The sequence below is a fragment of the Tenrec ecaudatus genome, unplaced genomic scaffold (genome assembly GCF_050624435.1).
Source record: "Tenrec ecaudatus isolate mTenEca1 unplaced genomic scaffold, mTenEca1.hap1 Scaffold_3905, whole genome shotgun sequence".
NCBI classification, from domain to species: Eukaryota; Metazoa; Chordata; class Mammalia; order Afrosoricida; family Tenrecidae; genus Tenrec; species Tenrec ecaudatus.
In genome coordinates, this window is record NW_027459250.1 from 63059 (window position 1) to 87278 (window position 24220).

General features: G+C 40.9%; 2 pseudogenes; one reads left to right on the forward strand and one right to left on the reverse strand.

Annotated features, from left to right (window-relative positions):
• Positions 1 to 1790: 1790 nt before the first annotated feature.
• On the reverse strand, positions 1791 to 2681 carry LOC142436545 (serine/threonine-protein kinase RIO3 pseudogene; annotated as a pseudogene).
• Positions 2682 to 20245: 17564 nt separating this feature from the next.
• Positions 20246 to 20714, forward strand: LOC142436547 (large ribosomal subunit protein eL29 pseudogene; annotated as a pseudogene).
• The last annotated feature ends 3506 nt before the right edge of the window (positions 20715 to 24220 follow it).

The window sequence follows — 24220 nt, forward strand, 5'->3', positions numbered from 1 at the left end:
TTCCAGGTTGTGCAGAAGCAATCCCAAGATGAGTGGGGTAGGACCTGGACGCCATGGAAGCTGCGTCGGCCCTTGAGAAGACCCTCAACCAGGCCCTTCTGGACCTGCATGCATGGGGTCCACTCACACTGACCCCCATCTCTGTGACTTTCTGGAGAACTACTTCCTGGATGAGGAAGTGAAACTCCTCAATTATATGGGAGACCACCTGACCCACCTCCCCAGGCTGGCCAGCCCCCAGGCTGGGTGGGCGAATATCTCTTGGAGAGGCTCACCCTCAAACTCGACTAGGAACTACAGCACCGAGCCATCTGCGAGGGGCCCTCTGCCTCCCCTTCGAACTTAGTCCCCTTACCTGAACCTGGCCTGCCAGCCGCAGCACCCCCACCCTGGAGCCACATCTGTCAAGCTGGTGACCAAATGGAAACAATTAAGCTTCCTTTTGCAGCAAAAAAAAAAATTCCATTCAACAATTCATACATTGATGCAGTCCCCAAGATGTACCAGTACTCTTCCCACTTCCGCCCTCCCTGTTTTTCTATTATTATTCATCCTTATTTCCTGTCCCTCCCTGCTTTCCATTTTTTATCCATAAGCAAATGCTGTCCTTTAGATTTTGTACAGTTGCACGTTTTAAGCAGTGCATCCCTCTCAGATGTTGTTCTTCCCCTCCAAGCCTGCATGTCGTCTGGCAGAAACCTGAGTCAGAGGAGTGAGCACAGTTCCAGGAGTGAAGAGTCGCTAAGGGCCAGAGTCTCGGGACTTCACCAGTCTCCCTGAGACCAGAAAGCCTGGTCTATTTTTTTAATGATCTCTTCATTTTTAAAAAGCATGTTCACAACACACTTAAGAATGTCACACAACAATAGTTTGTGAAACGGCCTATGTTAGAAAACAAAACATTGAAATGCTAAAGCTTTTTAAAACGAGTTCTCTGGAATTTCTGTCACTAATCACCAGCCACTTAACCTGTGCTTCATAATAGTAAACGTTTTAGGATTGTAATGAATATCTACCTCAAACACACTTTTCTGAAATGCAGTTAAAAACTGTATCAGAAAAATGAAAATGTGTTTAAGAAGAACATATTTAGCATTTGAAAGTATTAACATGTTTTGATTTCTTCTTCCTCTAATCTGAGTTAATAGCAACAGTAGGATTCACTATGTTGGTGTTTGTAAACCTCACCCCAACAAACTAATGAGCAAAGTAGGGAGCTTGCGGAGAGCACAGCCAGTCTCAGTACGAGAGACTATTGAAAGATCCGATCACTGAAATAAGCCGTTTAGTTTGGTACCTGAGCTGCTTTAAAGGTACTTTTCCACATTGAATTATTTACTATTTCTCATTTGCCATATTTCACTTGAAATTTAATAACTAGTTTGAATAAAATGTAAACTGAACATAGAATATGTCAAACATGGTTAAAATCTTACACCCCGTCCTTTCAAATAATCCACATTTACATTGCAGCTGTGACTTACAGTTTAACCATATTTACTAGATGCAAAATAATTGAAAATTAAAAAACTTTTTTGCGCCAGGATACTTAAGTAGTTCTTATGCATTTATCTTCTCTACAAACTTACGATGTCTCTCCTTGGGTGTTATAGTATGCAACATGTTCCATTCAATTCCATTTCATGATGCCCCAATGAAAGGTTATGTCTGTTTCCATCAGCTTTTGTGAAACCAAATTTTCATTTTTCATACCGATTATAGAGAATAATTTTTCCTTTGGAGTCACGGTCACAGTCACTGATGATATTGAGAGGCAGCGGGCATCGGGGTTATTCCTTAGGTAGTACTGGTGGACCTCTGTTGTCCCTCACAAATGAAGCAGCTTTCCTTCCATTTTTGTGAACATTATCTTTGTTCATTTTCCCTAAAGCTTCTATCTCAGCTGAGAAATCAGCTTCATTATCTGCGGAGATGTTTCAGCCTGAAACAGCATTAAAGAGCTCTCGTTCACTGAGAGCTTCCCTAACTCCTCCTTTCTGGAAAAACTGGGAGACATTCCTACAGTCCTGCAACAGGAATTCCAGGCCATGAGGATGAGTTGGTTCTACAAAGTGACTGACATCAATCAACCAGACCTTCCCAGCATGCCACAGCTTGTTATACTCACTGATGTCAAGACGGACCAGTTGACATTCATTATATAACTGCTGCATTATATCAAGAGTTTGATAGTGGACATCTTTCAATTCTTCACTACTGAGTTTACTTCTTTTAATTTAGGAACAGGAACTTTGGTCGTTGCCAATAAAAGACATAACTGAAATGTGTTTCTTGAGCAGGACAACTGTTGGATAAGTTGGACAAGTAATTCCAATGCTCTACATTCTTGAGAGATTTCTTTTTCGGCCCACGTGTGGATGATCTTACATGGATTTAGTTTATCGAAGTGGTCTTTAAACCTCTAATCATCTTTAATATATTTGTCATGATTCTTAAAGTCATTAAGGGCTGTTTTAAATACCCTGATGGTACATTCTGTAGGTACAACTTTACCATCTTCCTTTTCATCCTTTATGCTCCCTCCATATGCATGAAACACAAGATTCCTTTCCTGTACTAATACAGCCAGTGATTGCCTCCAATACTCCAGAGGTGACCATTTTATACATAGGTAAACGTGTATTAGGATTGACTGATTTTTCAGCAGTAGAATGCTCTTTTTTTTGTCATCCAAAGCCTGGTCTATTTTATGATTTGGGGATTTGTTCCACTTTGCTCTCCCACTCTACTCAGGATTCTCTTCTGTGATCCCTTTCAGAGTAATTAGCAGTGGTACCTCAGCACTATCTAGTTCTGGTCTCAGAGTCATGGAGGCTGAGGTTGATTGTGGTCCATTCTTCCTCTGGACTAATTGTTTTCATATGTCTTCTATTTTCTTGACTTATATTTTATGGTACTTTTGTGCTGTCTCGGGTGGGGTGGGGGTGGGGGTAACAAAGAGTATGGAGGTGGGGCAGGCCCTACTAGCATCTGGGTGGGCCCCCTATTGCTTGGTATAGCTGTTATCAAGAAACACAAGGTCCAGTTCTTTTGGACATTGAAAGCTTGAAGAGTATTGAGGGGCCCATGCTCCATGCGGAAGTCTACAAGTCCCTCTGCCCACACCTGTGGACCATGTCAGTAAAGTGACAAAAATTCTGAGCATGGGTAGCCACATGGTAAGTTACCATCGTCTGGCCCCACAATCGGCCCAGACCAAACCCTAGTACCTCTTCCTTTGTTGTGAAAGCTTTGTTACACTCACCCCATTGGAAGGTTTTCTTGTTATGAATATTCTCATGTTGAATGACACTTGACTTCCAAACATAAGATTTTCCACATTTAATATATGCAAACAGTTTCTTGCCTGTGTGAAATGTCTGATATGCTGTAAGGAATTGTTTCTGCCTGAAAGCTTTACCACACTCATCGCATACATAAGGTTTTTCCCCAGTATGCGTTTGCTGATGAATAGTGAAAACATTCTTCTAGGCAAAGACTTTTCCACATTCACCACATACATAGAGTTTCTCTCCAGTATGAGTTCACTGATGAGCAATGAGATCACTCTTCCAGGTAAGGCCTTTTCCACATTCACCACACGCATAGTCTTTGTCTCCAGTATGAGTTCGCTGAGGAAGAGTGAGCGTATTCTTCCAGGTAAAGGCTTTTCCACATTTACCACATGCATGGGGTTTCTTTCCTGTCTGTGATGTCTGATGTGCTGTAAGGCATCACTTCTGGCTGTAAGCTTTACCACACTCATCAGATACATGAGGTTTTCCTCCATCACGAATTCTCTGATGAACAGTGAGGTTCCTCTTCCAAACGAAGGCTTTTCCACACTCACCACAGATATGGGGTCTCTCTCCTGTATGAGTTCGCTGATGAACAGTGAGCTCATTTTTCCCATAAAGGCTTATCCACATTCACCACAGACATGGGGTTTCTCTCCTGTGTGAAATGTCTGATGTGCTGTAAGGTATTGTTTCTGACTGAATGCTTTACCACACTCATCGCATACATAAGGTTTTTCTCCAGTGTGAGTTTGCTGATGATCAATAAGATTCTTTTTCCAGATAAAGGTTTTTCCACATTCACCACAGACACAGAGTTTCTTACCTGTGTGAAATATCTGATGCATTGTAAGGCATCACTTCTGGCTGAAAGCTTTACCACACTCACCGTGTACAGAAGGCATTTCTCCAGTGTGAGTTCATAGATGAGTTTTGAGATGTGCTATGTGAATGAAGCCTTTCCCACATTCAACACATACAGAGTTTCTCACCAGCATGAGTTCACTGATGAGCAGTGAGATCACTGTTCCTGGTAAAGCCTTTCCTACATTCCCTGCATACACAGAGCAACCTTGTCACATGAATTTTCTGATGTTCCTTGAGATATGATTTACTGTGATAAGCTTTGCCACATTCCAAGCATGTATATGGATTTTGTCCTTCATGTGCTGTTCCATAATGTGCAGTGAGTTTCAATACTTTGTCGAATTCTTGCCCACACTGACGACATTTATAGTTCTTATCTAGAATAGGAATGAACTGATGCTCACAGAGGAAAAACTCCTTGATGAAGGTTTGCCCACATTTACCACCTATGAGTGGTTTCTCAATTTTTGTCAAATTCCTGATGCTGAATGCATTGTGACTTCATGATACTGGGTTTTTCACACTCAGGGAGTTTCATTTCAGTACAAAATTGCTTTTGTTCAATATCGAGAAAAGTTTTCTTATCTCCATTGAACACAACTGACTTAATTTTGCTGTTATTGTTCTGATTTAATGCCAGAATGATTAAGTCTGATTTTATAATTTTATCATGTAAGCCTAATATGTCATAATTTTCTTATAGAGGAAAATTATTTTTGTGTTGATGAAGAATATTTTCCAATAAATTAAATTTATAGCATTGTTCAGTTCTGTCCATACTTCTTTCATGTTGCGAGTGCTCAATCAAATGATCATTAACTTTGTGGATCTCTATAAAAAAACAGAACATAGAAACTCTATCATATTGATTTACAATGGATCTCTTAAAAACATGCATTGATACAAGGTAGATCTTTATTGACAAACCACTTATATAAATGTAAATAAAATACTATGCTTCATGTTTCTTGCCCAGTGGCACAAATATAATTATGTACACAATCCAACTGGTAAAAGCAGAAATCAGGTTGGATGTGAAAATAACGAATGAACAAAGATTTGGTAGTTGCTTAATAGGACCATGAAAATATACAAAGAATGAAGAAAAAAAAGAAAAAATATATACAAAGAATGTAAATACAAGCAAGACTCTGAGATGCATTGACCACAAGGGTGGTAAGGCCTGCTAATTTCAGTTGCTAGAGGTCGGATGTATTCATTCCATCAGTCTTTACTAAAAGACAACTAAGTAATAGACAAATTGGAAGTGTGAGAAATGCAGAATATTCAACTTGGGAGAACACAATTTTACAGGTATATATGAGAGATGCTATGGTACATAAACATAATCCTTATGTTTATGGAAAGACTACATTCTAGCTTACAAAACTCATCTTCCAGTGTTTTCCTGTGGTGGTGTGCATGTTGCTATGATGTCGGAAGCAATGCCACCAGTATTTTAAATACCAGCAGCATCACATGTGGTGCACAGGTCTTAGTGGAATTTCTAGAAATACAGACTGGGAGGAAGAACTGGTGATTAACTTCTAGAACATGAGCCCCTCAGGTTTATTGGCACTGAAATAACACTTTAGAAGTACTAACTACTCAAAGTACAGTTAATAGTAGTGCTGTGGATGGAGTAATGCTTTGGGGATCTTCAGTGGGTGACATGGGATGACTGAAAATGAGAAAAAAAATAGCTGCAAACATCCACTAATAATTGAAAGATGGAATGTATGAAGTACTATCAAGAAAAATTGGAAGCTGTTAAAATGAAATGTTTAGAGATTGATATTATATGTATTATTGGACTTTAAGCACTAGCTATTTTTAGGTTATCAAGTGGTGTATAAGGCTGAGATTGGCAAGTTCAAAAAAACTGTTGTCATATTCATCATCAAAAAAAGTACATTGCAAGATCTTTCCTGAAGTACAATGCTGCCAGTGATAGGTTAATTTTCATATGCTTGCAAGTGAGAACAATGACTACAACTGTTATTTAAATGTTTGTACCAACTCTTAAAGCAGACATAAACTGTGGGATCCCACCTCACAGTTAAATGGGTCCATAGAAGTAGCGTGTGAAATGAAGGAAGATAAAGCAGACAGCAAATAGAGGGTACAGGGATCTTATCTGCAATGCTGATGAGTGATCGAGGTCATTTAGCAGGGAGTTTCTATAGTAGTGAGACATGCGAAGCTTGCAAGGCCAGGATTCTGGGTGGAGAGAGGCCTTCACATTTGTGGGTTAGAGAAGAGTCCCAGTCATATTGTCCTAATTAAAATTCATTTCCATCATCCCCACAATATCCTCCCATTGTAGTGATACCTTAATGATACCTCATAAGAACACATGGCTAATCTCTAACAGCCACCAGCTTTAACTACAGGAGCAGACTCACTGTTATTGTTCTCCCTGCTCAGGGGCCAAGTTACTCCCCTCTAACTGCCCTCAGCACTGGTGTTAAGTTACTCAACCAAGGAACTCAGGGATCTCCAGGATAAAGACTCTGCCACCTTGTTATGTAGGTAGGTATCTCTGTGTTGAGGGGTGAGGGTCGGTTCGTATGCCCCAAGGTAATATACATTGGTGAAGGAATATATTCTCTCTATATATATGCAGCTCAGACCTGACATCATGGATGAGATGACTGCCTAAATACTTTTTCTCTCCCTTTTTATTTCTGCCCCTCAGTTATACAATCATTTTTTAGAACCCATCCAGAAGGCATATAAGAGACAAAGGAATAGTTGACTCCTTAATAGCAACAGATAACCTAATTGTTCTTAAAGCTAGGCCTCTTTTAGCTGAGTAGCGAAAGGCAGGCACCTATTGGAGACAGCTTTATACTAGCATCTTAATGGAAGGGAGTTGTAGAGAAAACTCTTTCTATCTGGAGATTGTGTATTATCAGGTTTATCTATATCCACTGGACTGTGGAGGATTTCATCTAGCATTAGCACTGGTCTTCCAAGCCTTGTGTTCAGGAGTATAGAGATGAGGCAGCTTACACTTTCATCCAGGTTCTATTTTCCACAATAAAGAAACTGAAGGGTGATACGATCAATGAAGACAAACGTGTGCATAAGCAAAAGTGGTGAAGAAAGCTGATGATGCCCAGCTATCAAAAGATACAGCATCTGGGGTCTTAAAGGCTTGAAGATAAACAAGTGGCCACCTAGCTCTGAAGCAACAAAACCCACATGGAAGAAACACACCAGCCTGTATGACCACGAGCTGTCGAAGGGAACAGATATCAAGCATCAAGGAACACAATATCATATCATTGAAAAGGTGGGTGAGTGCAGAGTGGAGACTCAAAGCCCAATGGTAGCTAACCAGACAACCCTTACTGAAGGTTGTGGGGAGGAGATAAACCAGGCAGGGTGCAGGGTAGCAATGATGAAACATAACTTTCCTCTAGTTTTGAAATATTCCCCCCACCCACTATCATGATCCCAATTCTACCTACAAATCTGGCTACAGCAGAGGATGTTCATTGGTACAGATAGGAATTGGAAACACAGGGAATCCAGGACAGATGACGTCTTCAGGTCCAGTGGTGAGAGTGGCGATGCCTGGAGGGTGGAGAGAATGTAGGGTAGAAAGGGGGAACTGATTACAGGAATCTACGTATAACCTCCTCTCTGGGGGAAGGACAGCAGAGAAGAAGGTGGGGGGAGATGTCAGACAGTGTAATATATGACAAAATAATAATAATTTATGAATGATGAAGGGTTCATGAGGTAGAGAGGAGTGGGGAGGGAGGGGGGAAATGAGTAGCAGATACTAAGGGCTCAAGTAGAAGGCAAATGTTTTGAGAATGATGGTGGCAACAAATGTACATATGTTCTTGATACAATGGATGTATGTATGGAATGTGATAAGAATTGTACGAGCCCCCAATAAAATGATTTAACACAAAATTGAAGGGGGGAGGGGAGCTGACATGAAGGAGTTCTAGAAGAAAGAAAATGTTTTGAAACTGATTATGGTAGCAATTGTGTAATACTGCTTGATGGAATTGAACTATGGAATGTTATGCTATATGTAAAAGCTCACAATAGAATGAATAAAAAATATATATGTATTGAAATTTTACCTAACTTTTGTAGCCTGAAATTGATCAATCATAAAATCATGTACACTGATGAATGTGAATTTTAGATAAGTATCGCTAGTTGAAAAATGTGGCCTTCGTGCTAGAAATGATACTCAAAATTAACAATATAATTTTGAAAAATTAATGATAATTACATAGCAAATTCCTTATTAAACAATAAAAATGAAAACTATACATATGGACCTTTCTGAATGGACTACACAAAAATCAGATCAACCACATCTGTGGAAAGAAATGATGGAGAAGCTCATCAGTCAAAACAAGGCCAGGGATCAACTGTAGAACAGATCATCAATTACTCAAATCCCAGTTGAAGCTGAAGAAAAGTTCAAATAAGTCGACAATAGCAAAAGTACCTTGAGGTTAGAGACAATCTAAAGAATAAACTTGAGGAATGAAACACTGATGACTAAAGACTAATGACTGAGACCAGATGAGTTGTGGGATGACAACAAGGACATCACACATATGGAAACCAAAAGGCTACTCAAAAGACAGAAAACAAAAGAGAGAACAGCACTCACTATACCAGGCATATTTGAATATCACCAAAAATTCAGTGTTGGGAAATACAGCCAAAAGAGTTCTTTAAAAGCAGCAAGGTCATCTTTCCCATTTTGAACATTTTGGGCCTAAAGAAGGCATACTGCATAGTAAGGAATATATAGTAGACACACTTTTAATGAAAGAATCAAGAATGTAAGATGTTAGAAATGTCCTGATCACTTATAAAATTATCAGAGGATCAGACAACTTTAAAGAAAATCCTACAGGTGTAATAAAATTGAAGGCACAGTCCTAAAGGATATAGTAAACTGATAAAAATTTTCTTTCTGCGAAGATGATCTTAGATATCTGAAAATAATAGAAGTCATAAACTTTTTTCACCCAAAGTAGTAAAATATAGAGAAACACGTCTATTAAGTAATTCCAACAGAGAAGGCAATTTGATCATCTGTATTTGAAAACAGAAAGAACTTATATCACCAGAACGAAGAAAACTTTAAAGGGTTAGGAGAACAAACGAGAAAATGGAAACCAAAACATTTAGAGAAACCTCAAGGGGATAAGATAAGGAAGAACAATGGAGCCCACCATGGTGAGACCTCAAGATCCAAGGTGGGGTTAGATACTACAAAGGGCCCTCCCCCCAAAAGAATTTATTTCAAAGGACAGCATTGAATCTGCAGCTCCAGGAGAGGGACATATCTGATGGGAGCACACGGGAGCAGATGAAGGGGGAGGAGGAGAGAGTGGAGCACATCCTGGCCCAGCAGCCCGTGAGGATGATTTTCCCAATTAGAGCAACTACTCCACAGAGAGGACCACATGGCCGGCCCCACTGTGAGACATGATGCCCCTCACTGACCCAAGCCCTACAGGGGACAACACTGGAGACACAGTGTGGGAATTGCACCAAATCAGATCCTGCCACACCGAGGCAAAACTCCAAGGGGGTGCAACAGAACAGCAAGGGAACGGAGTAGTGAGGTTCCCAGGGAATGCTGAAAGTGGACTTTAGGGCCAGGGCTTGGTGCCCCAAATGACTGGATTAGAAAACACTCCTAAAGGCCAACAAACAATCCTTGAACTAACTACAAACTTTTCTTTCTTGTGTTTTGTTTTGTTCGTTGTCAGTGTTTTGTTGTTGTTTTGTTGTATATTGTTGCTTGGTTTTGCTCTGCCTTGTTTTTGTGCATGTTATTTTCTCCGCAGGTGTGTCTAAATATGATAGGCTGGATGAACAATCTGGGGAGGAAAACAATGGGACCGACAGTTCAAGGGGGACATGGGAGAAGAGGATGTGGGCGGGAAAGGAAGTGGTGTTAACAAATTCAGGGACAAGGGAACAACAAGTGATCCAAATTGGTGGTGAGAAGGGAGTGGGAGGCCTGGTAGGGCATGATCAAGGGTAATGTAACCAGAGGAATTGCTGAAACCCAGTTGGGGACGGAGCATGATAGTGGGACAGGAGGAAAGTCAAAGGAAATAGAAGAAAGAGCTGGGAAGCAAAGGGCATTTAGAGAGGTCTAGATAAAGACATGTATATATGCAAATATATTTATATCTGAGGATGTGGAAATAGATCTATGTGCATATATTTATAGGTTTAGTATTAAGGTAGCAGAAGGACATTGAGTCTCTACTCAAGTACCCCCCTCGATGCAAGAATACTTCCTTCTATTAAATTGGCATTCTATGATGTGCACCTTCGTGACACAACCGCCGAAGACAAAGAGGGTAAATAAGCAAATGTGGTGAAGAAAACTGATGGTGCCCGGCTATCAAAAGATATAGCATCTTGTGGGGAGAGGAGGGTCCCCAACAAATCATCGCAGGTCTGGTAGGCACAATTGTATCATGATAATAAGTAAATATTATAGTATGAATTGGGGGAGTGTCAGCCCCCTACCACTAATCATGGGTTCAGTAAGCACAATTGTACTATTGAGTTATATATATATATATGTCATAGAGAGCAGGAGAGAGAGAAGAGAGTCAAGTAGTGGAGTCAGACACAATTCATGGTAGCATGCTCACCTCCTGGATGGCCATGATCTTTCCAGCCAGGTCCATGTGTGTGGACTGAGGCAAGGTTGGGCAGGGACCTGGCAGGATGCTCATGGCCCTGGGCAGGAGGTTGCAGGACCCGACAGTAGGTTGGAGGACCCGGCAGAAGACAGGAGGACCCCATTTATTTCTAACTAAGGGTTATATCCATTTAGCGGGGCATGATTACAGGTAACCACACATCACAGGAAGGGGCAGTACCACAGGCATACACATTATAGGAAGGGGATATAAAATGGGCATAAGCGTAACAGGAAGGGGATGAGCTAGGGCTGTACACATGATAGGAAGGGGACGAACTAGAGGTATACATGTGACAAGGGTGGACCCTAGATTCATGATGGCGGCGTAACCTTGGTCACCCTTGGGCGGGCTTGACCTCTCTGGGGTCTCTTACAAGGAAACAGACAACTACTATGCTTATCAAAAGGGAGTGGGCCCTACTTGTGGGATAAACAGTGGTGACTGCTTGTTCTAGATGGCTGATAGCTCTTAGGGAGAATAACTCCTGACTTACTTCTGATGACCTCCAAGTATATAGTCATTTGCAAGCAGCTAAGTTTGGCATATATTTGGGGGAGACAACTTGGGAGAAATCCTTCTGTTTCACACAGCATCTGGGACTTGAAGATAAACAATTGGCCATCTAGCTCAGAAGCAACAAAGCCCACATGGAAGAAGCACACAAGCCTGTGTGATCACAAGGTGCTGACAGGATCAGTTAGTACGCATCAAAGAACAAAATATCACATCATTGTGTACTCACCTCCATGATAGGATTGCTGAAGACAGTGGGTGCATAAGCAAATGTGGCAAAGAAAGCTAACGGTGCCGGCTATCAAAAGATATAATGTCTGGGATCTTAAAGGTTTGAAGGTAAACAAGTGGCCATCTAGCTCAGAAGCAACAAAGTCCACATGGAAGAAGCACACCAGCCTGTGCTATCACGAGGTGTCAAAGTGATCGGCTATCAGGCATCATCACAACAAAAAATCTTATCATAGTGAATGAGGGGGGGAGTGCGAAGTGGAGACCCAAAACCCATTTGTAGGTCACTGGACATCCTCTTGCAGAGGGTCTCAGGGAGGAGACGAGCCAGACAGGGTGCGATGTAGCAACAATGAAAAATACAACTTTCCTCTAGTTCCTGAATGCTTCCTCTTCCCCCCCCTCCCCACCCCACTATCATGATCACAATTCTACCTTGCAAGTCTGGCTAGACCAGAGGATGTATACTGGTACAGATAGGAACGGGAAACACAGGGAATGCAGGGCAGATGATCCCTTCAGGACCAGTGCTAGTACATTTCATGGTGTGTGGTAAACTGAGGGCTCCATAGAAAGTATTTAACTTTATTTCTACACTCGCTACCACACGCACAGGAAACAAGCCCTATTCAAAGAAAACTTTCCATTGTTCCGAGACAGAAATGTTTTCAAATACGTGTTATCCAGCTAACTAATGTGACCTCCGCAATAGCACTCCATTAAGAAGCAGTCTACAAGCAGCTACCATAGTAGATGAATCATTTGTGTCGACTAGACTACTTCACTATACCTGAAGGATATCTTCAGAATAGTGCAATCATGTTCTATAGCCAACCCAACATAAATGTAACAAATCACTGGGGAGGGGGTATTTGGAGGTCAACTAGCACTAGGTCAAGATAGTGACTCACCTCCTTGCTTTTTTCTTGTTACCTGGTTATGATATTACCCATTGACCATGTCTGTTAACTCTATAACGTACATGCCTTATGAAAGATCTGTAAGTGCCATTATATATACCCAGTGGAAAATACGTTCATTCTCTCAGTCCTGACATGGGAAGAGGAGCCCCTGTGTCTGCTGTCTGTCTGTCTTAAATGTTTTTCACAATCACAAAGTCATTCCAGAGGACCTGATCCAGTGTTGAAGACACTAATGCCCCAACAATAATGCACCTCCTCTTAAAATTAGAATTTTGTCTCACAGTGAAATTAGCTGAATGATCTAGAAATAGCTCACATTGATACTCACACCCACTAGATAAACACATACATGTTTATATTAACAAACAAGTTTACAGTACATTGTGAAATGGCATTAGAAGTCCTAGCAGTATCACCAGTATAAGATGCTCTGTACCTTCAGTGGTGATAGGTATCAGGCTCAATTCAGAGCTGATCCCTATGAGGGGGAGGTCAAAGATACCTCAGCTCTCCAACATTTTTTGTCAATTCTTACACAAGTCATTCTTCCCACACCACTCTTTGCCTTACTTCTGGATTTGATGATCCATTGCTATGGCCACACAAAATTCATAAACCAGAGTGGTTTATTAATGAACAAGGCAAAAGTCGGGATCAGGAACACGAACGTTTAACTCAGGACAAAGAACAGAAAGCTCCTAGGCAAACTCTTCCTTACTCAGTGCAGAACAACTTTCTAAGCTCTTGGAAGCCACCTTAGGACAAAGACCCCTTGTTTAACTTAGCCAAATTCTTCTCAGCCATCTCAGGACAGTATTGCCTTCACTTAAATTACAAGGTCCTTTTGGACCTGCTACCTGTCATCACAAGTTCACCAAATGGGCCCCTCCTAGTTCTGTTGACATTGGCTTGAGCTCTGAAGCCCTCCTAATCTTGCCTAGGCAGGGCCTGTACTAGGATGGCCTAAGAATCTATCATATAAAGAGTGAGAACGAGAGGGAGAGAGAGAGAGAGAGAGAGAAAGGGAGAGAGAGAATTGCTTGCAGGCATGGTTCAGAAGGGACAGTGAGACATTGGCTTGTTGATTTGGTTTTGTTAGCCCCTGCAGCCACATAGTTCAGAATGAACCCATGATTTTGGGGATTTGCCAGCTTCCAGAAATGCATAAACCATTTCCTTGACATCCCTGCAACTGAGGGGCCACCTGTGTGACCTGATTTGAGAGTTTCCACCACTCTGTCAGTGAACAACATGCTGTGTGACCTTCCCATTGGGTTCCTCACTATCTGAGCAGATTCAACAACTTCAACTTGTGAGGTAGTGGACTGGTGTCTACCTGAGGATCTGGTCCATCAGTCTTGGCAAACACATTAAAATGAGGAGAACCCTCCAGACTGATAATGAGAACTGTGGATTTGGGACTCACCAACTTCCACATTCTAAAGAGTTATTAACTTGATAGCTATTTAGTTTTGTGAGATACTGCAGAGCAAATCATAGAACAGCTTATATCTCTACTTCATAGGGACTGGTCTACTGCTGCTCCTGCAAAAGGAACTTTAATACTTATGGATCAAGAGCTGTCCAATGAAGATAATGACCGGGACAGAAAAGACACAGCAACGGAGCCAATGGTGACAGGTCCAGAAAGGGCTTTTCAGCCAAGATAGTGGGACAGGCAGGCAAGATCAAGAGGAGGATATCCTCAAGGAGCTGAGAGGAGCCTATATAGATGGAAGTAAGGAATGAGCCTATCTTTAGAAGAAAAAGTGACTGTTCAGGACAGGGAAAACAGGCCTGCCCTGAAGAAGAGCAAATGTGCCTAATGTTGCCTTAACATGAATCCCAAAGTGTAGCCCATTGATTCTGATACCGAGTTACATTCTGTTACTTAATAAAACTTGAACCTATGACTCTGTACTGTAATTTCTATGTGGCCACTGCAAAGAACTAGTGAACTGAGAAGCAGAGAACTGTGGTAAAGGTAACTGCTGTGAGAACTGGAAAACCATTGGAGGGTACAGGTGTATGCTTAAGCTCTCCTGTATAGAATCAGAGCTCGTGCTGATGGCTGATTTTCTCTCCTACATCTATATTCAGAGGAGGTGAGAAGCTGTCAGCCATTTTCAAATCACTATTGCTACAAGGGCCAGTTTAGATGCATTAAAGAGAATGCGGCTGTTTGGGAGATTACATAACACATCACCTTCAGAAAGAAACATTAAAGAAACTTACTTAGACAAAAATCCCATGGAATAATGATCTCTGCAAAAGATGTGATCTTATTTCTCATTAAAAACAAGGCATAGCATTTAATTTGAATGATTCTCATGGGTTGGCCATACAATAGTGAATTATGAATTGAAAGCTAACATCATCCAAAGAATCCTCAGTGACATATTATGCTCAATATCAATAGTTCAGTGTTATTCTTATGATCAATATATTCCTAATCTTCCCCAACCCAATGTGGAAATCAGAATCAAAATTTACCTCTAATTTCTACTATTTCAAATTTCCACTTTTTCAATGAATTGCATCAGTATTATACAGGCCCCTACAACTCTAGTAGGAAATACAGAAAAAGATAAGCTACATCAAAATCACCTGAGCGTTGGTCATTTTCTTTGTTCCTTAGAACAGAGAGCAAATGAGTGCGTTATTTTTCTCTTAACTGGATCAGCTCTAATGATGTTCATAAATCTGAATCTCATGAGGACACCCCAGAAATAATAATACCCAAAACAGGCACTTCTTCCTCTTTCCTCTAAGATGCTGGTGATGCACAATCTGCAGGCTGATGGGAGAATACAATGTGAGTAATAAATCTCCTGTAGGTCCAGATGCTGTGACTGTTCTGTCCCTCTTCTTAGTCCCCAATACTGTTAACGGTGCCCTTATTGAGTGACGGAAAACATGCTTATACCATGAGCAATAAAATCTAAAACTCATAATTTTCAGACATGTGAATAAAAGATGACTTTATAACAAATGGAGATTGGACAATCAAACATCCATGTCAAAAGGTGAAACAAAAGAGCTGGATCGCTACCTCACAGCATACAGAACCATCAATTCCTTACTGTGTGACTCTCAAGGAGAATGACGAATCAATGACATTTGAAGATGCTTAAGTTAATTAAAGCAGCTGGTAATATTTCAAATGGGCTATATATAAAAAGCTATTCTAAATTGAAAATGATTTTCTAGAGGAACGACAAATTGTACAATCACTTTAGAAACACTTTAAAACTAAGCATCAAGTAGAGTTAGACATGTCAGCAACCAATAGGATACAATAACTCTAAAGCCATGACAGGCAGCTAATGGAATTTTTGACTCTGACCGTGAGGTTAGGAGTCCAACTCTTAACACATGGCAAAACTGGGGCTCCAAAATAAACACTTATGTATAATATTAGATTGAAACTTTATATATATATTTTTCTTTTTCTGCAGAGCTAAAAAAAAAACCTTTGTAATATTTGCTCATTCAGGACAGAAGCCAGGAGGCTACAGGGCCTGACGTTACCTGCATTTATGTCTGTCAAGATGCTGTCCGAAAGAAGAACTGTACCTTGAGTCATTTATGATCCCAATTTGTGTATTAGGGTAGAAAAGTGACTATGTAAAATATAATTTAAGAAGAACATCTTTTAAACTTAAAAGATAACAAAAGACACATGCACGCGCACACACATACACACATCATATATTTAAGGGAGACCATTAGCACAAGGTCAAAATAACAACTGAGAAGGCATAGCTGGGATCCTGAATAAATAGGGAATAAAACAAAAGGCATGTCATAGATCATGATTGGTGGCAGATTAATACATCACAGGTATAGATGGGACTGCAGCAGCAGGAAGGAGACCATGACTAGGACATGCACATTATTAGATAGAGGGACTTACAAGATAGGTCCAGAGCCTTTACACAAAGCCAGTCAAGGCAAGATTCATGAAAATGGCCCCCATTTTGTCCTCAGGAAGCTGACTTCCATCAAGGATACACCTAGGCAGGCAAGTGGAGAGGGGCTGGCTGGAAAGGAGTGCAGGCAATCTACTTCGAAGGCAATCTCTCCCAGGGGAAGATGATCTACCTGCTTGGTTAATGATCAGAGAGAATTTAATGGCGGCTTAATCAAAGTGGGGACACAGCAAATAGACACTGAGTTTGTCACTGTCATCAGCAACCAAACCTAAAACCCTACTCACTGCCATCGAGTGACTTCCGATTATAGCGTCCCTTTAAGAGAAGATGGAGCTGCCCTTTGTGGTTTTCGAAGACTAACTCTTTACAATAGTAGACACCCTGTCTTTCACTCCAGGTGTGACTTGTAATTCTGCACCACTGATCTTGCAGTTAACAGTCCAATCTGTAACCACTACGCCACGAGCCTTTTGTTAGTTGGAGTGCTCAGAACTTACGTTCAAATACAATTATAAACCGTTACTTACCCAGTGAATTCTATCATTCAGGGAGATGAGCAAGACCTTGGACCCTGACCATCAGGACAGCCTGGGCCCTTGTACACTGGCGCTCATCTAGGGTCAGACCCCAGGATACATGGATCCCTCCTGTTTCCCCTCAAGTTCCTCACCAGGCACTGCCCCCAGGAACCCCAGAGTGGCTCACCCTGTCTGGAGTCAGGTGAATGGATTTGGTTCATTACACAGTCAGGAGTTGAAATCCTTCCTTGTGATGCTTCAATGTGCAAGAGAGTAGTAAGAGATTTCTAACTCCCTGACTGGACTCTAGTTCTTTGTTCTGAAACAGAAGTGGAGTCAATGTTAAGAAAGGCATATCAGATTCTTGGCCTGTACTTCTTGAGCTAAATAGTGACCACCCCCACCCCTTGGGATCAAAACCATGCTCCAATCTGTGGGTGTTTGCATTAAAATGGAGACCACGCTATCTTTGCAGAGCAATTTTACTAATTTCTCAAACATCATTTTCAACTTTGGGTCCATATCCTATATATATATATATACAATATTTATTTTTAGAATAAAGTAGATTTAAGGCCTCAAAAATTCAAGCTCCATTTAAGGCAAATATCTTCTTTTCACCAGCAATCTAACTGAAAAAAGGAGTATTTTATGAAGAATGTTCTTTACCAGCCCATACTGCGCACCTAAGACCATAATCCCTGACATATCTGGCAAAAAGTGATCAAGCTGAATTATGCTTATATATGTCACTCCACTCCAACCCAAGCTGAGCTTTTCATCAAGTTTAACCTGTCCCTATCCCCTTGCATCCTGTGTATTCTTTACAATATGTATTGTGCATGAAGAAATCCTATGGTTGGGTAGTCCATTTATTCACAATAGTGGTGTAGGTAGAGAAAGTTGTTGTATAAGTACACAGAAATAGACAGAGGGACGCCAATAGGACATCCCAGATGTACTTTGACTGAGACACAGATATCCTAAACAAGAAAACTAGCCAGGGGAATCCTGGCTTACTTGCTACTCTCTTAAGCTCTTGGATTGAAGGGTGTCCAATTTTAAAGCCTTTTGGAAAGATTGCAGCAAAAGGTAGGTATATGGGTGATGCCAAGAGCCAAGGTGAGGGCAGAAGCTTAAAAGAGCAAGATGGATCCAGGAAAGAGACTACTGATCAACCATTGTATCATCTTGGCCTAGATTCTGGATTCCAAGCTCTAGGTAATGCTGACAGATGTCAAACAACACAAACTATTGGACAGGGATTATTAGCTTGGGTTCTAGGATGACTCATCCATAGTCTTGGTATTCTATGGAGAAGGGAAAAAGCTAGTTCCTAGGCGTAAGCTTGTGAAACGTGCTCCAATAGAAACCTAGCATGGCAGGAAAACAAAATGAATGTGCCGGGAAGAGGCTGTGCTGTGATAAAGTAGGAGGCAGTAGTCTGAGTGGCTAGTTGGATATCATTGTCACTGCCCTTTTGCAACCCCCAGGGTGTCGCTGAAGGAAAGGATGTGTGAGGTTGCAGTTGTAGGATAAAGGGTGCAGATTAGTGCTCCTCTAAAACTAATCAGCAAGTCAGGCTACTAAAGAAAAGCACAATTTGTTTTAAACTCTCTCATGTATACCAGTCATCAAGCATACCTTAAATATAAGGCTCATCATTCCACTGGGTCTTAACAAAAGGCTTAAACTCAGGGTTCTTACATTGGTTGGTTGCAGAGTAAGTTTGGCTTCCAGGCCCCTCCTTGAGCAACATTCTTAATTTAAGCTTTACTAAATTTTAACTCCTTCCAGAAATACTGTTAGCTTATGCAAAAAAATACTCAAAAAACCTGACTGGTGATAGTAACAGTCAAGAGATCAATAGATACATTGCAGTGGATAAATATGCCTTATTAGGCTTGTTTATAGTGTTGAAGAGCATGGATCTTATTTTGAGGACTAGGTTTACCTCACCCAAACCATGGTATTGTGAATTGTCTTATACGTATGTGGAAGTTGAACACTGAATAAGGAAGACTGAAGAAGAATCGATTTGACTGAATTGTAGTCAAGGCCAAGAATACTGAAATACCATTGGTCTCCAAAAGCACAAACAAACCTGTCTTCAAAGAAGTAAGCTCAGAGTGCTAGGTAGAGGTAAAGATAGTGAGAGTTCACATTACATACCTTGGACAATGTTGTCAGAAGCAAGCAGTCCCTGGAGAAGGTTGGTGTTTATGGTACAGTAGAAGGGCAGTGACAAATAGGAATCCCCAACTAAAAGGATGTTGCCAGTGATGGCAACAATGGGTTCATCCTAAATGGAAGAAGAGAAGGCAGTGTTTCCTTCTGTTGTGTACTGGGTCCCTATGATATGGAATCAACTCAATGACACCTAACAACAACAACAACAGCAACAAAACACCCCAGAAGCCACTAATCTGTACCCAACACAGGCACAAAATACCAATGTGTTGGCTATGTTTACATGGTAAGCGATGGCAAACCTTTCGTGTGACATTTGCTGGAACATAAGCTCTCTTACTAAAAAGAAGGGATGGGTTTTGTGTGTGTGTGTGTGTGTGTGTAGCAAAGCAATGACAAAAATCACTGAGGAATTCCTGTCCCTCATTGACTTAGACAGTTCTTCAGGAGGTGAGCTGAAGGAAATTCTCTAAGATTCACCCAACATGTCTTATGGCAGAGTATTTCCCAAACTTGGGCTCTAGTGTGAAGTCAGCACACAGTCACTAAGGTGTGAGTGACTATTTGTCTATCAAGGGGAATGTAAATCAAGAAGTCCTCTACACTGAGGGTTCAGCTGCAAGATCAGAGTATCCAGCCAGAGCAAGTGATTTATGAGAGTTGAGTGGGTTTCAGGATGCTCAGAAGGTCTATAATCAACTGAATCACAATTAAATTCCATGAGAAACTTCAAAGCTAACTGTAAGACAGATTAAAGTTGGAGATTCTGGCAGCTACACAACAGAGTATTCACACAGTATGAATAAACACTTTATGTTTGTTGTTTAAGTTCAAGTTATTTGGTACATACATAACAATGGTTGTGACAGTACACTTACTAGCATTTTCTATGAGACCAGTAATAACCTGATACCAAGGTCAGATAATGATATTTCAAGTAAACTGATGTCCAATATTGATAATGGAGCTACATGAAAAAGTTCTTAAAAATATTGGTAACCCTCTCTTCTGGTCCCTGGTGCTATGGGAGCTGCAGGCGTCGGTGCAGACATGGCCAAATCCAAGAACCACACGACGCACAACCAATCCCGAAAATGGCACAGAAACGGCATGAAAACCCCAGGTCACAACAATACGAATCTCTTAAGGGGGTGGACCCCAAGTTCCTGAGAATTATGCGCTTTGCCAAGAAGCACAACAAGAAGGGCCTGAAGAAAATGCAGGCCAACAATGCCAAGGCCACGGCTGCTTGGGTTGAGGCCATGAAGGATCTTGTGAAGCCCACAAAGGTCAAGGCCAAGATCCCAGTGGGCGTCAACCACAAGCTCAGCTGACTGACCTACATTGCCCACCCCAACTTGGCAAGTGGGCCCGGGCACCTATTGCCAAGGGTCTGAGGCTTTGCCAGCCCAAGGCCAAGGCACAAAGCAAGGCCAAAGCCACGACTCCAGCAAAAGCTCCCAAAGGCGTCCTGACCCTAGCTCAAGCTCCCAAAGGCGCCCAGGCTCCCACCAAGTAGAGTTCTCTGTGTGAGGGCAAGAGGGACTGGTGTGAGCCCTGGGCGCTGCCTGCATGGCACTGGTGTCTTCTTGTGCTTGGCACTTAAAATTATATATATATATATATATATATATATATATATATATATATATATATATATATATATATATATATATATATATATATATATATATATATATATATATATAAAACCAAGTCAGACAACACATTAAAATTATATTCCACAATTAATTGAAATTTGTCCTAGAGTTGATTTAACATAAGAAAATAAGCACTGTAATATAGTAATTAATGTAAAAAATAACTAATTACCTAAATAGACACATAAAACATACTAAACAAAGTAAAAGGCTTTTAATGGTAAGGGGAAAAACCCTACACAAATGAGATAGTTAATGTTTCTTGTGCCAACATGGCCAATGAACATATATGGGATTAACTGAAGGTGGGAAAGATACATGGCTGACATACCTCACCTCTCTTGTCTCTTGCTTTTGATCATCAGACTAGTGTGGGGCTGCCGTGCTTGTTCTGTGGCCCAATTTGCAAGCTACACTACCTGTGGGACACCTATTCCATGGACTGTGTCGCTGTAATTTGAGGTTCCTTCAAGACCTACTTCACCACACTGTGGACTGTCGGACCGTGTCATCTGGCTGACTGTTGGTGACCTGCCTTGCTGTTTTCTGCCTGTGCCCAGATAGCCTGAATTGCTATCTACAGAGGACTACCCCGCAGCCCTCAAGACTTGAAGGACTGCCAGTGGCTCACAACTGTCTTGCAGGAGTGAGTTGCACTGAGCCATTTGTATTGCTTTATAATTTAATTAACCATTTATTTCTTATGGTATATATCTATCTTTCTGTATAAATATATATTAAATTTATAGTTCAATATGTTTCGATGCTAATAAACATTCCTAAAAAAATAGAAAAGAAAAGGTCAAAATGTCAGACTTAGAGGAAAATGTAAAGAAAACATCACCCCACCTCAGAAAAAGTACAAAAGTATCCACTTTCACCACAGATATTAAAAATTGACTGTATATTAAAACTACATCAATCAGAATATGATTTTTGTTAAGGAAGAAAACAGGCTTCCAAAGAGAAATAAAAACTCCTGTAATCATAAATTAATGATCATACCCATAAAACATTCAAGATATGCCATAACTAGCTAATAAATATAAAAACATTGTAGGCTACATTTTAACACACAAAAATAACTTTTGGTACTAATTCACAAACCATTAATTGCTAGACAACAACTCCCAAACTATTAACCCTTATAACTTAACATGCTGAGCGTCCTTACAACACACTGATAATCTCTTCAAACACTGAACCACTACCTGAAAAGCCCCTTATCATCCAGAATTGCTATTAACACCCTGAGTATTCCCTGATACCCACAACCAATTTTTAAAAATTAGCATAATTGATTTATCCCAATTTTTAAAATCAGGAACACAACTTGGAATATATTCTATAACATTAATCCTAACTTTATAATCCAAAGTCTCAAATTGAGAAACCAACTTCCAAAACTGTACTGTTTGAACCATAACTCTACATCTTTATACCATAATACATGAGCCCTAAGCAATTCCAAACATAAGCTGTTAGAAAGGACACATTCTAAATATAAAGCCCTTTAATCTGTCCACTAACATATGTCTCTTATCTCATGACATGCATGTTCTGTTTCTATCCATTGACTCTTGTTCTCGAACCGGGAACATTAATCCCAGGACCTAGATTCCAATCTAACAGACTCTGACTCTAGCACTATACAACCCTAAAATGAACCCAAATCTAACCTATCAAGAAACTCACATTGCTAATTATGTATGTGGCCCTGTCTTCTCTCTCAGATTTCACCTAAATGTATGGAACTAAGTTAGATAGACAAAACCAGGAATCACAGGCACATTTTCAGTAAACTATTAAATAATTTGCATCTGATTGATGGTAGTTGGCAAAGCAAAGTGGTTTATAAATGTTTCTAGATGATAAACAACAACATGTCCATATCACAGGTGTCTTGTGGCTCTCCCCTCTATGTGTCCTGGTCTCAAGGAATCTTTTCTGCTATCAGACATATGCAGGGATGTGTTACCCAATAAGCAAGGTGCCTGAGGTTCAGTTTTACTGAGTCACTAATTTGTATATCCCAATTTCATATGGTTTCTTCCTCAAAGATGTAGTGAAACCCATGTTAAATAAGGAATATTAATTACTTGTTATTCTGTCATCGGCCCCTTCCTTCCCCTCATTCCCAGGGGACGCTCAGGTCACAAGAGATGCAGGAGGCAGAAAATTAAAGGTACATACATTGGAACCATTGTATCCATTTTTCAAAACTAACATTGACCTTATACTCAGACCTAGGGAAAGGGCTCAGAGTATTATTTTGTGTAACCCCCTCTACCAGTGTGAGCTGATAACCCTAAAATATTTGGCTCCGGGCGTCCTTTAGATTGGTGTGAGCCAACAAATTAACCTCACAAGACATACTTCAAGTGGGGCTGTATCTTTACCCCAAACTGGAAATGTGTCAATCCTATGGACACCCTGTGTGTCCAGGGCCAGGAACTCCCTGTCAGAGCACACTGGGGTTGTCCTCTCATGAAGAAGTAAGTCCTCAAAGAGTCAATCATGATAACAACTGCAGGCCAACCCCTCTCTGACCTAACCTGTGCAATGCTGGCTGGGCACCCTGGGCACATGGATATCTCAATAAACTCTGGGATGAAAGTGAGGCCCTGGTGTGGAAAAATTAGCAGAAGTGATTAGTGGATGCTTCATCATCAGGATGATGGCCCAGGGCTGAATAACTTTGAGCTCAACCTCAGAGGCAAAATGCAGAGATCCTATCTTAGCCTGTATTACATACCTACTGGATGAGGGTACCTGGCCTAGGATCGCCCCCCTGTCCAGGTTCCAGGTTCTTTTACCTTCCAGGAAGCACAAAATATCCAACGAAGAATGATCCACTATCTTTCCACACAGCATAGCCTGATTGATCTGAGATCCACATCTGCCCCCAATTTAACACCTCAATCAAATAAGCTGTCTCCAGGATCACCTTGGTCTAAGCTCAAACTGGAAAATAAAGGAGAGGCTGAGACAGATTAAACATTAATCACCCAGAATTACTTCAGCATGATCAATAAATCAATATAATGTATCCTCCGGTGCCTTGCTTATTGGAACAGCCATGCTGGGGTTTGCAGTGAATTTCCCAATATAACCTGATGCTTGTGCTAAGAATATGCAGACTTCATGAAGCCTCATTAGTCATCTACACAGAAGGTGCCAAGGATGAGCTATACCTGTAAATCCATAGCTGGAATGTGGGACATGGCCAGCTAGCACTGTGTGAGACACAGTGAGTGATGTCAGTATGAACCCAGGGACAAACCCCACCTTCAGGAATGGGCTACAGGGATGTTTATGATCAAGTGAGCACAAGAACCAGGCTCTGAGGCAGGGAGAGATGGGT